The 18,274-nt window shown below is 43.6% G+C and overlaps 1 protein-coding gene across 1 annotated transcript in view; it reads right to left on the reverse strand.

Moving 5' to 3' along the window:
* FANCE (FA complementation group E) overlaps nucleotides 1-18,274 on the reverse strand; it is a 797,034-nt gene that overhangs the window by 433,571 nt on the left and 345,189 nt on the right. The window lies entirely within an intron of this gene.

Raw genomic sequence — 18,274 nt, forward strand, 5'->3', positions numbered from 1 at the left:
TCCTTGGGCTCCTTAACCACTGGGACCTAGTGCAGACGGGGGTGCCACTGCAGGACAGGGATGCAACTCAACGGAGGAAGTTCTCCAAACTGCAGATGTTGGCATCCAGTCTCCTTTAAATTAATGTCCCCCACTATGTCTTCCAGCTGCAAACAGGTGACAAAGATGTCACCTCCACCAGCAATGCTAGCAGCTGGTAAAAGAAAAATACCTTCTGGTGCAGGCCGGGCTGCAGTGCCCAGCACAAGAGCGCCATGAGGTGATTGCAAAAGCCTGGGATCCAAACATTGTGGGTACCAGTGGTGGTCTTGTTGCCACTGGTGGTAGGCTGACAGGGCTTGCTGGGAAAATGGGTCCAGGTCCTGATGATGATGATGCTGCATACAAGTGTCAAATAAATGGAACGAAACAAAATGTAATAGAAAGGACAGCAGGAAAAACTATGGAGGAGAGAGAAGTGCAGATACAATGAAAAATGCATCTAATACTTATCTTTACTCTTTGCTACAGATACTATGATTGAATGAATAAGAAACATTCACCCAAAGTAACACTGATGTCACATTATACGACCCAAGGAGGAATCGCACCCACAACTACCACCACATGCAATCCAGAAGGATAAAGTTTAACATGTTTGTTACTTGTGCAAGCAGACTGAATTCTACAGTCATAGTAATGGTGTATGACACAACAGTTCAGATGTACATTTAACTCACAATGTCATGGGCACTACACTGGAAAGAACAACACACACCAACCGCCAAGTACCAGTGATGGCACAACAAACAACCAAGGAGGAAACTGAACCCACAGCCATCAGCATACATAATCCAGAAGTCATAGCCTTAATGTGCTTAGCCACTTGTACAATCTCACTGAAGGTTTTTAAACAAACAGTAATGTCATCAGGTGATACATATTGACAAAACGGTTGGTATGTGACATAAATGCTCCGATGCGATGGAAAAATGCAGCTCATACATATTTTTCTATCAAATGTTGTAGCTGTTGCACTCAAAGGTACAACAAACAACTTGTCCCAAATTTAAAAAGGATGTCCTAATATTTTACCAATGGGGAATCTAACACTGTGGAAGTAAAGCAGTAACAAGTTGAACTACACATACAATTCCATTAAAGGATGCAAACACACACAGTTAGCATTGACCTTACATGCTGAACTTGGCAAAGAAGTGCCCATACTGTCACACTACAGCTATACTACCTGACCAGGTTATTAACATTGACGCCTCTCAGGTGTACCACAGATGTACTCACCCTGTGCTCTCCAAAGTACTCTATCCTCCCCTGTGCTCTATAAAGTACTATATCCTCCCCTGTGCAGCTATTCATTCTCTGAAATTAACTTTAGGAGCTATGGAGAGAGAAATGGGAGTCTGTCAGATATGTGGATGGAGCACACTTGCAAGTTGCATGCTTCTTACCGTACACATATGGTGGGTGAGCTCTAACCGCATCCTCCCATCGGCCTAGGAGACTGTGATGATGCTTTAAGTCATTACAGTAGGGGTGATACTATTCTACCATGAATGGGATCCTGATGGCACATACCACTTCCTGGCCCAAAGTATTCCAAACTTCAGCATTGTTTTGAGGACCTTCATATAGTCTCTTCCTGGTGTAGTAGGTGGAGGAAAATCTTGGTTTCCTCTAGATACCATCTTTATGCTCTAAAAGCAGGAAGGACTGCCTTCTCCCTCAGTTGCCATGTCTCAGTAGGTAGGAAATCACAGAGAAAGATGGCAGACAATTCACAGTCACATCTACTTTCGGGAGTACCTGCTGTCACGCAGTGCCAGACAGCGCAACTGCACAATCAGCAGAGAGAGAGTCCAACAGACATAATACATGCTAAAGTTCGAACATAACTGTTTGAGGTGTGAAGTGTGGCACACCAGTATCTTATGTATAAGCTGGTTGTGGTAAACTATCCATTGCAGCAACTCCAGTTCCATTATATTGTATATGGAATTACAGATACACAGTGATCAATCTTGTGCAATGCTACCAAGCAGGTGCCCAGATGTATGCACAGTGCTGTGCAGACCTCACCACGGAGCTTGGCCAGTCAGCATCATGCGAAAATTGAACAATTCAGAAACACTACTGTGTTGAAGCCTCATCTGCATAACCACTGTATCAACCAACCTGAATTTGTGTAATACAGGTACAAATGAAGACTCAGAGCCCCACTGTGCTATAAAAGGAATTGTGAAGAGCAATTCTGAAACCTGCACCAGGTGTACATTGCAAAACTTGCTTTTAATATGACGACGACTTAACTTTAACAAGTGCAGTCCTACCTTTTTTAGCTGCACTTCTTCAGGTACTGTGTACTGACAGCTGCTTCGGCACCAACTACAACTACATATAAAGCTGTGACAATTTCATGGCTTATAAAACAAAACAGTAGTGACAGGAGATAGAAAATTGTTGTGCTGAAGGAATGTAACGTCTAAGGGAAAACACACACATCTGCAATTACTCAGAGTACACGTGGAAATCAGTAAGCCTGTGCTTCTAATACTTGTGGGTTAACCCAACTGCCTACTGTATACCTTACACATACACATCACTTGCCAAATGGTTTTTAACAATGAGAGGTCAGATTAATGTCATTTTTAGGAGTTATAATTGTAAAGCTGCTGCACTGTTGAGGATATTATGTATAATACTGTTATGTACTTAACACTGGTTGCACTGCCTGGACAAACAAACAGGAATGTCAAACACATGAGCAGCACTGTGAATGGGGAAGGGCAGAACAGTGTTAACACATGAGCAGCACTGTGAATGGGGAAGGGGAGAACCGCGTTACCACATGAGCAGCGCTGTGAATGGGAAAGGGAGAACAGTGTTAACACATGAGCAGCACTGTGAATGGGGAAGGGGAGAACAGCGTTACCACATGAGCAGCACTGTGAATGGGGAAGGGAGAACAGTGTTAACACATGAGCAGCACTGTGAATGGGGAAGGGAGAACAGTGTTAACACATGACCAGGACTGTGAATGGGGAAGGGGAGAACAGTGTTAACACTTGAGCAGCACTGTGAATGGGTAAGGGGAGAACAGTGTTAACACATGAGCAGCACTGTGAATGGGGAAGGGGAGAACAGTGTTAACACATGAGCAGCGCTGTAAATGGGGAAGGTGAGAACAGTGTTAACACGTGACCAGCACTGTGAATGGGGAAGGGGAGAACAGTGTTAACACATGAGCAGCGCTGTGAATGGGGAAGGGAGAACAGTGTTAACACATGAGCAGCACTGTGAATGGGGAAGGGGAGAACAGTGTTAACACATGAGCAGTGCTGTGAATGGGGAAGGGGAGAACAGTGTTAACACGTGACCAGCACTGTGAATGGGGAAGGGGAGAACAGTGTTAACACATGAGTAGCACTGTGAATGGGGAAGGAGAGAACAGTGTTAACACATGAGCAGCACTGTGAATGGGGAAAGAGAGAACAGTGTTAACACATGAGCAGCACTGTGAATGGGGAAGGGGAGAACAGTGTTAACACATGAGCAGTGCTGTGAATGGGGAAGGGGAGAACAGTGTTAACATATGAGCAGCACTGTGAATGGGGAAGGAGAGAACCGCGTTACCACATGAGCAGCGCTGTGAATGGGAAAGGGAGAACAGTGTTAACACATGAGCAGCACTGTGAATGGGTGAAGGGGAGAACAGTGTTAACACATGAGCAGCACTGTGAATGGGGAAGGGGAGAACAGTGTTATGAGCAGCACTGTGATTGGGGAAGGAGAGAACAGTGTTAACACATGAGCAGCACTGTGAATGGGGAAGGGGAGAACAGTGTTAACACATGAGCAGCACTGTGAATGGGGAAGGAGAGAACAGCGTTAACACATGAGCAGCACTGTGAATGGGGAAGGGGAGAACAGTGTTAACACATGAGCAGCACTGTGAATGGGGAAGGAGAGAACAGCGTTAACACATGAGCAGCACTGTGAATGGGGAAGGCGAGAACAGTGTTAACACATGAGCAGTGCTGTGAATGGGGAAGGGGAGAAGAGTGTTAACACATGAGCAGCACTGTGAATGGGGAAGGGGAGAACAGTGTTAACACATGAGCAGCACTGTGAATAGGGAAGGGGAGAACAGTGTTAACACATGACCAGGACTGTGAATGGGGAAGGGGAGAACAGTGTTAACACATGACCAGGACTGTGAATGGGGAAGGGAGAACAGTGTTAACACATGAGAAGCACTGTGAATGGGGAAGGGGAGAACAGTGTTAACACTTGAGTAGCACTGTGAATGGGGAAGGGGAGAACAGTGTTAAACACATGAGCAGCACTGTGAATGGGGAAGGGGAGAACAGTGTTAACACATAACCAGCACTGTGAATGGGGAAGGGGAGAACATTGTTAACATATGAGCAGCGCTGTGAATGGGGAAGGGAGAACAGTGTTAACACATGAGAAGCACTGTGAATGGGGAAGGGGAGAACAGTGTTAACACATGAGCAGCGCTGTGAATGGGGAAGGGAAAACAGTGTTAACATATGAGCAGCACTGTGAATGGGGAAGGGGAGAACCGCGTTACCACATGAGCAGCACTGTGAATGGGAAAGGGAGAACAGTGTTAACACATGAGCAGCACTGTGAATGGGGAAGGGGAGAACAGCGTTACCACATGAGCAGCGCTGTGAATGGGGAAGGGAGAACAGTGTTAACACATGAGCAGCACTGTGAATGGGGAAGGGAGAACAGTGTTAACACATGACCAGGACTGTGAATGGGGAAGGGGAGAACAGTGTTAACACTTGAGCAGCACTGTGAATGGGGAAGGGGAGAACAGTGTTAAACACATGAGCAGCACTGTGAATGGGGAAGGGGAGAACAGTGTTAACACATAACCAGCACTGTGAATGGGGAAGGGGAGAACCGCGTTACCACATGAGCAGCGCTGTGAATGGGAAAGGGAGAACAGTGTTAACACATGAGCAGCACTGTGAATGGGTGAAGGGGAGAACAGTGTTAACACATGAGCAGCTCTGTGAATGGGGAAGGGAGAACAGTGTTAACACATGAGCAGCACTGTGATTGGGGAAGGAGAGAACAGTGTTAACATATGAGCAGCACTGTGAGTGGGGAAGGAGAGAACCGCGTTACCACATGAGCAGCGCTGTGAATGGGAAAGGGAGAACAGTGTTAACACATGAGCAGCACTGTGAATGGGTGAAGGGGAGAACAGTGTTAACACATGAGCAGCACTGTGAATGGGGAAGGGGAGAACAGTGTTATGAGCAGCACTGTGATTGGGGAAGGAGAGAACAGTGTTAACACATGAGCAGCACTGTGAATGGGGAAGGGGAGAACAGTGTTAACACATGAGCAGCACTGTGAATGGGGAAGGAGAGAACAGCGTTAACACATGAGCAGCACTGTGAATGGGGAAGGGGAGAACAGTGTTAACACATGAGCAGCACTGTGAATGGGGAAGGAGAGAACAGCGTTAACACATGAGCAGCACTGTGAATGGGGAAGGCGAGAACAGTGTTAACACATGAGCAGTGCTGTGAATGGGGAAGGGGAGAAGAGTGTTAACACATGAGCAGCACTGTGAATGGGGAAGGGGAGAACAGTGTTAACACATGAGCAGCACTGTGAATAGGGAAGGGGAGAACAGTGTTAACACATGACCAGGACTGTGAATGGGGAAGGAGAGAACAGTGTTAACACATGACCAGGACTGTGAATGGGGAAGGGAGAACAGTGTTAACACATGAGAAGCACTGTGAATGGGGAATGGGAGAACAGTGTTAACACTTGAGCAGCACTGTGAATGGGGAAGGGGAGAACAGTGTTAAACACATGAGCAGCACTGTGAATGGGGAAGGGGAGAACAGTGTTAACACATAACCAGCACTGTGAATGGGGAAGGGGAGAACATTGTTAACACATGAGCAGTGCTGTGAATGGGGAAGGGAGAACAGTGTTAACGCATGAGAAGCACTGTGAATGGGGAAGGGGAGAACAGTGTTAACACATGAGCAGCGCTGTGAATGAGGAAGGGAAAACAGTGTTAACATATGAGCAGCACTGTGAATGGGGAAGGGGAGAACCGCGTTACCACATGAGCAGCACTGTGAATGGGAAAGGGAGAACAGTGTTAACACATGAGCAGCGCTGTGAATGGGGAAGGGAGAACAGTGTTAACACATGAGCAGCGCTGTGAATGGGGAAGGGAGAACAGTGTTAACACATGAGCAGCACTGTGAATGGGGAAGGGAGAACAGTGTTAACACATGACCAGGACTGTGAATGGGGAAGGGGGAACAGTGTTAACACTTGAGCAGCACTATGAATGGGGAAAGGGAGAACAGTGTTAAACACATGAGCAGCACTGTGAATGGGGAAGGGGAGAACAGTGTTAACACATAACCAGCACTGTGAATGGGGAAGGGGAGAACATTGCTAACACATGAGCAGCGCTGTGAATGGGGAAGGGGAGAACAGTGTTAACACATGACCAGGACTGTGAATGGGGAAGGGGAGAACAGTGTTAACACATGAGCAGCTCTGTGAATGGGGAAGGGAGAACAGTGTTAACACATGAGCAGCGCTGTGAATGGGGAAGGGAGAACAGTGTCAACACATGACCAGGACTGTGAATGGGGAAGGGGAGAACAGTGTTAACACATGAGCAGTGCTGTGAATGGGGAAGGGGAGAACAGTGTTAACACATGAGCAGGACTGTGAATGGGGAAGGCGAGAACAGTGTTAACACATGAGCAGCACTGTGAATGGGGAAAAAGAGAACAATGTTAACACATGAGCAGCACTGTGAATGGGGAAGGGGAGAACAGTGTTATGAGCAGCACTGTGATTGGGGAAGGAGAGAACAGTGTTAACACATGAGCAGCACTGTGAATGGGGAAGGGGAGAACAGTGTTAACACATGAGCAGCACTGTGAATGGGGAAGGGGAGAACAGTGTTAACACATGAGCAGGACTGTGAATGGGGAAGGCGAGAACAGTGTTAACACATGAGCAGCACTGTGAATGGGGAGGGGGAGAACAGTGTTAACACATGAGCAGCACTGTGAATGGGGAAGGGGAGAACAGTGTTAACACATGAGCAGCACTGTGAATGGGGAAGGCGAGAACAGTGTTAACACATGAGCAGCACTGTGAATGGGTGAAGGGGAGAACAGTGTTAACACATGAGCAGCACTGTGAATGGGGAAAAAGAGAAGAGTGTTAACACATGAGCAGCACTGTGGATGGGGAAGGCGAGAACAGTGTCAACACATGAGCAGCGCTGTGAATGGGGAAGGGGAGAACAGTGTTATGAGCAGCACTGTGAATGGGGAAGGAGAAAACAGTGTTAACACATGAGCAGGACTGTGAATGGGGAAGGCGAGAACATTGTTAACACATGAGCAGCACTGTGAATGGGGAAGGAGAGAACAGCGTTAACACATGAGCAGGACTGTGAATGGGGAAGGCGAGAACAGTGTTAACACATGAGCAGTGCTGTGAATGGGGAAGGAGAGAAAAGTGTTAACACATGAGCAGCACTGTGAATGGGGAAGGGGAGAACAGTGTTAAACACATGAGCAGCACTGTGAATGGGGAAGGGGAGAACAGTGTTAACACGTGACCAGCACTGTGAATGGGGAAGGGGAGAACAGTGTTAACACATGAGCAGCACTGTGAATGGGGAAGGGGAGAACAGAGTTAACACATGAGCAGCACTGTGAATAGGGAAGGGGAGAACAGTGTTAACAAATGAGCAGCACTGTGAATGGGGAAGGGGAGAACAGTGTTACCAAATGAGCAGCACTGTGAATGGGGAAGGGGAGAACAGTGTTAACACATGACCAGGACTGTGAATGGGGAAGGGGAGAACAGTGTTAACACATGAGTAGGACTGTGAATGGGGAAGGGGAGAAAAGTGTTAACACATGAGCAGCACTGTGAATGGGGAAGGGGAAAACAGTGTTACCAAATAAGCAGCACTGTGAATGGGGAAGGGGAGAACAGTGTTAACACATGAGCAGCGCTGTGAATGGGGAAGGGAGAACAGTGTTAACACATGAGCCGCACTATGAATGGGGAAGGGGAGAACAGTGTTAACACTTGATAAGCACCGTGAATGGGGAAGGAGAGAACAGTGTTAACACATGAACAGCACTGTGAATGGGGAAGGGGAAAACAGTCTTAACACTTGAGAAGCACTGTGTATGGGGAAAGGGAAGGGCAGTGTTAAAGGTTTTGGGGGCCAGTCCAAGCAAAGATGTTCATACCAGAGTTTTTCCATGCCTCCAGATTTATGTCAAAAAGACTGTCAAAGTAGAAACACACAGAGTAAGTCTGCAGAAAACCTGCCAGGAAGGCAAGGTTTGTGGACGCAGAGAATAAGCTGCTTATTCCTGCCCTCAAGTCTCCATGGCCAATGGTTCTTTGGGCTGGATGCTTCCAACTAAGTCTACTGGCCCTCTGCCTGGAAAGATCTGGCGGTGGACATTAATGGTGTTGGTGCAGGACAGTAGATATGCAATGATCCAACACACGGCTACTAACATTACTTAATGCTGTTAAACGAGCTCTCCACCTGCCAAGGGGAGGTAAGCCTACATGTAATGTGCTGTCAACCGAGTGACCTCGGACTGAGACAGAGGAGTTTCTGGCCTCTGTCAGAGGAAGTGACTACCCTACATGGTCCCACACTGCAGTGCTGGATATTAGTGCAGAGCTTTATCGGGCACCAAGACTGTCTACAGAAGATACCCAAGGTATGTACAGCTCTGTCTGCACTTGATTTTTCCCATCCATTCGTCCCTGCTGCTTTAGTACTTTTAAACTTGGGGGCTTTTGAGTTGACCACCCCTACTATAAATCTGATTTTGAACACTCCTCCTGGTCTCATCTCATGAGCTCATTCTATTGACCACTGAGAGATTAGCTGGGAAGGCCCTACCCGTTAGTCTGTTAAAGTTGAATTATCTTCTGTTTCCTACCTTCCCACTTACTAAAAATAATGCACTTTATTCAGCTGCTTTACTGTACTTTTACTGTATTTGTGCTTCTTCCCACTTTATTTAGCTTTTTGCTGCACATTTTTAAAAGTGTTCAGTTGCATTTAATCTGCTGCATTTATGACTGCCTGTTAGTAAGCTGTTTACATTGTAACTGACATTCTAAGCATCTAAAGCTTTGATTTAAGAGCTTGGGATCTAAACCAGTTATTTTACATGAAGAATGTTTGTGCTTACACTCTTGTGGGAGGCGAGGGTAACCTCTGCCATTCTGAGCTGGGAAATGCTATCTGAAGGCTTATTGTGCCTGTTACTGTAAGCCTCTTTGTTCTGATTTAAGCACTTAGGCTCCAGACCAGTTATTTTATATCAGGAAGGTTTGTGGTTTACACTCTTGTGGCAACACTGTCTAGATACGTTTTTTAACTAACTAGAGCATCCAGTTTGCACATCTCCACGTGTTGTTCATCAAATTCCTAGTCGTACTGAGCTGTTCAATATTTCAATTTCTCTCATTCCTCCCTAGTAGAGCAGTAGCCATGGATATGCACTTCATGACTCTCTCTGTGGCCAGTCTGGTTGAAATGGGTATTCTGAGGCATTGGAGCAATTGCCTCGTGTATACTGACAACCCACTTATTCTTAATAAAACAGAAGAGGTGTAAATACACTAACAATGGAAGCAAAACTCTCTCATACAACCAAAACTAATTCTATAGAGGTTGTCACTGACACTTGCACCATGCCTACTGCACTGGGTAAAGACCCCACACATAAAACTACCTATGCTGAGGCACTTACAGTTAACCTTCCTAAAACATTAAGACCTCGTGCAAAGTACAATCAAAGAAAGGGACCTCAGCCATAACGTTAACATACAGTTAAAACACCACCCACAGCTACACATAGTAGCACTGTGTCCAATGCCTCTAATGCTAAGCCCTTAAGGCAAACCAGCACACAGCTATATTTCCTGGTCATTGGTGATTCTATAAGTGAGGCACACCAATGTACCCCTCACCAGACTGAGTAAGGAGAGAGTCACGATTAGCTGCCTTTCCAGGGCTAGGATCTGTCAAGTTAACACAGGCACTAAGGTCACTGAACCACAGGTACCCATGTGGCTCATTTATAGTCCATGTGGGTGTTAATGACTTGAGATGTACCCCCTTGACATTATGAAGTGAGACATGATTGACATCACTGATTGCGTGTCTCAGGCAAGTATGAGCCTAGCACTTAGCAGCATACTACCTTCTCCAGGGACAACACCAAGTTACCAACAGAAAATGATTGATTTTAACAAGTGGCGTAGCTTCTGATGTCACTCCAAGGGGTACAATATTTGATGGCCTGGGAGGACATAGTTGACAGACCATGCTGGTTTGCCAGGGAAGGTCTGCACTTATCCCCTTCTAGCCTTTCAAATATTGGCAAAGACCTTTTCCACCTCTATAATGCCTTTTAAGGAAATGACAAACTTATACACCTACTGACTTAAATGAACCTGTAAAGGAATTTCTGAAGGTGGTACTGCTCAATACTAGAAGTCTTAACAAGAATCCACACTTTCTGTAAGCCTTCCTCTCCCTGGAGAGTGTAGACATCTGTGTAGTAACAGGCATAGTTTCAAGTCATGGAAAGTACCCAGGCAATGCGAGGTCATAATGCCTTTTACACCTTTAGAACAGCTGCTGCACCAGAGGGAACTAAAGGTGGCGGGATCTCAGTCTATATTAAAAGAAACATCACATCCAGACTAGTTAAAGTGTATGACCCCACCTGGAACTCACATGTGCAATTCACCACAAATAGGGTCTCATACCATATCCTTCCAACCTATAAGGTCCACTCAATATCCCAGGAAACTCTTACTACTAATCTTAATGTACCAAAGTCCTTCACCATTCAACCCAATAGGATATTCACGGGAGATCTCAACTACCCCTTATAGACTGGGAATCCTACACCACCTCTAATGCACAAGCCAAGTGATTCCTAAACGTTAACATAAATATCCTTGAACAGTTGGTCCATTGTCTTACCAGGGGTACAAACATGCTTGACCTTGTACTCACTAACATGGGGAGATGATGTTCCACACCCAATGTAATATCTTTGCTCATCAGACCTGACCAGAAGGCAGTATTACTTTAAATAAAAATTAAATCTGGGGATTCTATTCCAAGGCTAACCTCTCTCTACTAAGTGATACTATGGCTAAATTCCGAGCACCCCCAAACCCAGTAAACATCATAGCATATGCTGAACTATTTACAAAATCTCTGTACAGCCGCATTGATAGCTGTATACAGCGAGCTGAGCCCACTTGTTTTACGACTAAGACAAACTCAAAAGACAAGCCACCGTAGTGGAATGACAATATCAATCGTTTATACAACAGAAAAAGAAAAGCCTGGACAAGTATAGTTTTAAATGATAGCCTCACATGTCTACATCATGAGACATATTCTTAAATACAAAAATTGAATGCATACTATTATGTTGCAATTAGCTATTTAATCTGACTTCCTTTTAAAATGTTGTTTTCTTAAAAATCTTTTCAATGTTTTATATACTTTAACATCTAAAAATTTGCAAACCTTATCTGAAAATTGTAAACTAGTGTGAAACATAAAAAAAAAATCAGTTGCTCTTTTCAAATATGCAATAAATTCTAATAAGTCAGAACTATTACTTAACCATATAAGTAAAATACCATCCACAAATCGGTCATAAAATGCCAGTGATTATGCTCCCATTCCAGCAGTACTGTGTTGTCACAGATGTACCGTGTTGTCACAGCTATTTGCACAAGAAGGTTCCACTGCAACTTCAAGTTTCACTGACAGAGGCCTCTCCGCTCACATAAAGGGAAGAAGCTCTGACTATAGCCCAGCTGACTTGAGTTCAATTAGTAGCTTACGTGACTGACTGATGGAGTTGCAGGGAGCGATGGGGTTGTGTCCGTCCTGTGGGGGGAGCCCTGACTACAGCCCAGCTGATTCAAGTTTAACTGGAAGCCTGAGTGACTGATTTAGGGGTAGGGAGTGATGGAGGTGTGCCCCATCCCCATGAAGGATGGCTGTATGGGCATTCCCAATGAAATCCCTGGCATTAGCTGGGAACTGAGCAAGGAAGAATGTAGTTTAAGAGGGGATTAGAATGGGGACATGGGTGAGCCTTCCACAAAGGCGGAGCAAGATGTCACACATTCCCATTGCATACCCACCTCCACAACATAATCATGCAACAGGAAGGGAGGGAGAGGATCTTGGGGTAGGCCTTTTAAGAAAAAAAAAAGACAGATGATAGTGGGAGGGTGGCATAATGGTTAAGTTGTTACCTTACATACACAAGGTACAGGGTTTGATTCTCACATGGGGTAATTGGCTAGGCTTAAAAAAAAAGGCCCACAAGGTCAGTTAGCCTAGTATGAACCTATGAACCTATATCACTGTCCTCTCAAGATACCCTTAGGTTCTACATCTGCCCTGGTTATACATCAGCACGGGCCAGTGGTAAAACTGCAGTGACCAGTAGACCCAGCGATGGATGTGGTACACTGAGGATGGCTGTCAGGATAAAGCAGGGTTGCAAAAGCATGCCCTCCCTCCCTCCCCCAGAAAAAAAGTTTTGCCAAAAGTGCTTTCAGCAATACATTTTTGGAGTTTTGGTGTTTGGGGAAAGTGATGCCAATCTCTCGACATGAATCCAAATTATAGATCTCCTGTACAATCTCTAGTCTTTTTTTTTTTAACCCCTTTATTTAATTATCACTTAAGACACACACACCCACACAAATTAACAGAAAAGTAAACAAATCACATTAACATTTTTCATGACTTATACATTACATATACAGTTTCTTTCTTTATAACTGTCATTCACTCCAACATTACATAAATTGCTCAATTTCTGCCTTCTCTTAAACCTCACTCCTCCTGAACATTATTCTGCATGTATTGTTCCCACAAATTTGATGCAAGTTGCTCACCCACTTTTCTAAAGATCCCATTTCCAGCTATTTTACCTCTTCAGTTAGTTCAGACTGCATTTTCCTTTTTATAGAAATTGCTTTTTTGGCAGCCAAATATCATTAAACGTAATAAGGCTTTACTATGTCTAGGCAATTCAGATCATGTGTGTCGGCTCAAAACAATTATTTCCTTAGTTACAGCCATTTGCTCCCCAATATTTTAGGCAGGGTACTATGTTGAGAAATTTTAAAATCTGCCAACTCATTACACTCCCAAAAAACATGCTCCCAGTTAGACTTTCTTTCAAATCACATCTCCAGCATTTATCTGCCTGAGGGAAAAATTATTTGAAGTCAGATTGGGGTATAAAAATATGTTTGCAAACCTTGATGCTAAACTCCTAACCCTTCTGAGCTCTGTTGCATGCTTGGGACCATACATATATAATCCCATTACTCCCTTGTAAATTGCTTTTCTGGTCTCTCTTCACAATCTTTTCTAACCTTCTCTGCTTGATATAGTTATCATGCAATATATTATATGCCCTACTAATTACCCACTTTATTAACAGCAGTCACAGTTATAGACTCAGCTAAAAACACTCTTCAGTTGTTAGTTTTGATGGTTTAATTAATACACTTTTTGTAATATTCTCTTTCAATCATTTAGAACATGCAGTCTGATAGTGTAAAAAGTGTTACTTGAAATGTTCTATGTAGTTTTCTAAGCAAACTAATGTTTCTCTTAAAAAAAGTTTATGATGAAAAATTATATGTCTTCAGGATGTACCTTTATTTTTAATGTATGAAATTCTTTAGCTATGTTAAGGTATCTGTGACGTCCCTACTCTGGGCCAGTAATCAAGGAGCCTGAATCCTCACCACTGACATTGGAGAGGGAAGTTCACTTGGAACAAAATGGATACACCTAGTATTTCCAGATGCAGCTCACTGCATCAAGCACAGTTTCCCTTAAGAGCACATAGGGAACCCGGGGGCTGGTTTCTCTCTCCCTCCAGATCCCCAAATAAGACTCACCGGCACAGTTATAGGGTTGAGTCCTCAGCCGAGTGCCCTAGTGAAGCCGTCCACTACTCTCCCTATGAAAGCAGTGCTTCATGTTCCTGCTCCCAGTGGCTGACACACACACACACACACACACACACACACACACACACACACACACACACACACACACACACACACACACCTAAGTCTGGCACAGATTTACTAGCAATGTCCCCTTCTGCCCAGACTATAAGGCAGTCAGTGCCACCAGGCACTCCAAAGCCAGCTACCCTAAGGCTCTTACAAAGGTACCCAATTATACTGAGTGAAATTAATACTAATACAAATGATACTGTTAGGCCAATGCAGTAAGGCTTTCAGGAGTGGTCCCAGTGTCACCAAATAGATACGAGTACTCTCAAACATTAAAATATTCTCTAAAGTACCAGCCACAATGAAAAGTTTAAATGTATTTAATAATAGAACATGAAAATACTAAATATCTGTTTACAATAAACACAAGAGTTTCAATCACAGAAGATATTAAAACAACACCGACAAATAGATTCACACAGATACAGAAAAACTGTATTTAACTAATTTCACTATATTTTGCTGACTGAGCTAAAGAATTACTATTCCCTGGATCACTTACTAGAGCAAGACTAGATGAAGTAGGTGAGGGATCCTTCCTTGTCGGGTTCCAAAAACAGAGTGCCATGAGACTTCAGTCTCATCTGGTATTAAAATATCATTACAGAGCTGGCTTACAGATTGACATCACACACATCTGGTCATATGAGGTATGGTTCCCATACTACCCCTTGGCTAGAAGCTGCCATGGTTTAGCACATATGTGTTACAATACATACCTCAAGCTTTGCTAAAGTTTATTGCAGCACCTGAAAGCCGTAAAACTATTTTTAACACTTCTGCTCTTCCTACAGAGACTAGCAAACCATACTTTTTACAGTCATTGATTCGCTGGCTTCATTCAAAAATGTGAGATAAAATATTTATGGCCTAGGCCCAGTAATTTAATTTACTTATTTATTCATTTATTTTTATTTAACATTTGTTTACCAGGATATTCTGACTGGGTTACATTACCCATTGTCAGCGGAGGCCTAGGGAGAAAAGCTCCACATATAAAAAAAAACTCTGTTACAAACATTACACAAAGTTCCACAGTTGTAATCATGTTGCATAGTTATACAATAGGTTACAATGGTTTCACTTCAGAATCTCAAACTACTGAAATATAGAAATTCAGTAGCTTGAGACCGAAGTGTTTAAACTGCACTTGTGTGAAAGTGCAGAATCACAAATGTGGAAATGCCGAATGCAGAAATGTCGAATCCGTGGTTGTGGAGGCGCGTACGTGACGTAGGATTCTCTGTGTTCGTGATGTGCAGTCTGGTGTGTGGATGTAGCTGGAGATTCAGGTAACTCATGTTTTTCTAGGGGGTTTGGGTAGGGATTTTAGTCTGTGTGAGTGTATTTGGAGTTTTGAGGTGTGGGTTAGGGTAGGTAGGTAAGATTGTGAGTATGTAAGTGTTGAGAGTGGTGGTATTTGTACGTATGTGTTGTGTGTATATGGGCAGTCACTATTTTGAATTTCGCTCTTTTGGGGTTTCGGGTTTTTCACTGTTCGGCTTTACAGTCTCGAGATACTGAATTTCGATAGTTCAGTATTTCGGGATTGTAAAGTGAAACCATTACAATATATAAGAATACACGAGTAGATTAATTTTAGGCTGGCACTTAGGGTTACATAATATTAATAGCAGAATATTCACAGTACCATTTCAGAATAATTTTCAAAGTTAGCTGCAGCTGGGCTATGATTAACCTCTTCTCTTCCAGACCAGTATCCTCTGCTAACAAATACATTTAATTCAGCTAGACTACAGTCAAGACCCACTGTTGGCACATGTTTAACACAAGCAACTTTACAAATATATTTTTCAACACAAACATCTGTAGAAATCAATTTGATATACAAATGACATATAATTATTTACAAAATTCCAGCTAGCTGTGCTGGCATATGTTACACATCCACTGCCCTACTTCTCCTGGCAGAGCTGGCAATACCCCACACACAGTATCCATAAATTTTTTTAACAAATCAGTTTCATTATCTCTTATAAACTATAAAAATAAGTCACCAATAAGTATACAACTACAGATGTGTTTTGCGTACCTGGCCCTTATCACACCAATCCTTGCATACAACACCGCTTTGGTATCTACCTGACCAGCCATATGCAACACCTGGAGCATCCACAGAGGGTCCTGATAAAAAGAATACATGGCTTAAACAACATATCCTATATGGACCACCTCAAAGCCCTATCCCCGTACTCGGTCTCCTACAGTGTGTAGGCCACGCACAGATCACCTTTCAGCAATGCATTCTCTGACCCCACTCTGTTGGACCTTCTGCACATCCATAAAACAAACAGCCATTGGAAATACCCATCTATTTTAGTAAACTTTGTCTGCAACACAAACAGAGCATGTTGGAGGAACAAGTATGTGGCTCAGAGACCATCACTTCTCCGGTACAGGTTTCATATCCATATGAAGCAGATTTGTTCCCTAACCCAGGGGTAACTTAGATCAGTGGATGAGAAATAGGAGATTTACCCCTGGTCTGACACCTTCACCTCTAATAGACAGAGATGGTCTATAAATACTTGTCACCCATGCCCAGGCCTACATATACTCCTTACAGTAACACTAGAGTACCAGAACTGGTCAGATATATTTGGAAAGCATGGCTAGGCTCAAAAAGGCCCCTGGGGTTATTAGCCTAGTAACCACATATGAACTTATGAAAGCTGACTTTAAAAAATCAATATTTTCCTATTCAGCCATAACCACGTTTGTATGACTGCGTACTATCACAGTGCCTACCACTATCCCTGCTTTTTGTCTGCAAATGTCTTTTGCTAAACATTTTCTAAAATACCTTACAATAACTTACTTAATGTTCTACATCTTTCTTCATCAAATTTCTCCACAAACATTAACCTGTTACCCTTTCATTATGTTGATTTACTGAATGTACTGATTTGAAAGCTGCGGTGGCGGGCTGCTGTAGCATTGTTGCCTCACAGTAAGATGTTGCTCTGTTCGATTCTCAGCTAGACCGTCTTCTGTGTGGAGACATGCATGAATGGGCGTACCTTCGTTGAAGGTTGTGCGTCAGGGCTGGCAACTTGGCACGTAAAAATCTTCTGCAAATCATTAGCGGATCGGAGTTCCACTGTGGCGACCCCTAACCGGAAAAAGCCGTAAGACACAACAACAACAACAACAACAACAACAACTGAATGTACTGATTAGATATCTAAAGTCAGAGTTAAGAAGCATAAACTTGCAGCTTCTTAGTCTTAGTTAAAAAGACTCTAAAGTAAGTTTGTACCTTCTGTACAAAGGGTTTAATCTGCTCTTCTTCCAACACAGTATTGTAAGCCCGCCTACACTACCTTACTAATGTGTGCTGACCATAACCCTAACTCTGAACCTTACCTTAGGAAATATCCTTTCTGTAGCGCTAGCACTATTCAGACAAATTACGCTTGAATGTGGGGTGGGGCTTTTGGTGACTGGATCACAAAAAGAAATGGTTGCATTTTGCAAACTTTTTTTTTTTTTTCTCATTTTGTTAGTTTTTCATTATGTTTATTTTTGAAATGCTGGCACTGATCAACTGGGTGTCGATGCCTGTGCATTTTGATAACACAAACCTGGTGGAACTACAGTGTGAATAACTATTGTTAATAGTGCTCCATCCCAACCACAGATAAGTTACAGTGCACACAATCCTTGCTTTGTTTGTGAATATGGTGCTGTATCTACAAAAACAGGTCACACCACATGCATAATTTTCTTTCATTTGTGCAGTTTTTGTCCCTGCTCCTGTTGAGCATCAGAACCTCTCTTGGACCATTAATCATTTGTTCCCTTTACTAGACATCAGCTAACTGAAAGGGGTCTTCATTTTACAGACGGTTTGAAGCTTTGTTTTTCTGCTTTTCTCCCAGGCCCTAACAACACCCACCCAAGGGGGTGCTGGAAAGGGGTTTGCAATGAGATGTCTTCAGAGGGTGGCCCTTCACTTCTGCAAGGAGCATTTCCTTCAAACAGCCCTGCACCTTCCCTCAACATGAGTTGTAATCCCTTTTATCCCCACCAGGGAGATAACACCACTCTGCACACCTCTGAGTGTACACAAACCCTACGC

Source organism: Protopterus annectens, chromosome 7.part0, assembly GCF_019279795.1.
Source record: "Protopterus annectens isolate FY-2018-M chromosome 7.part0, PAN1.0, whole genome shotgun sequence".
Taxonomy (NCBI): Eukaryota; Metazoa; Chordata; order Ceratodontiformes; family Protopteridae; genus Protopterus; species Protopterus annectens.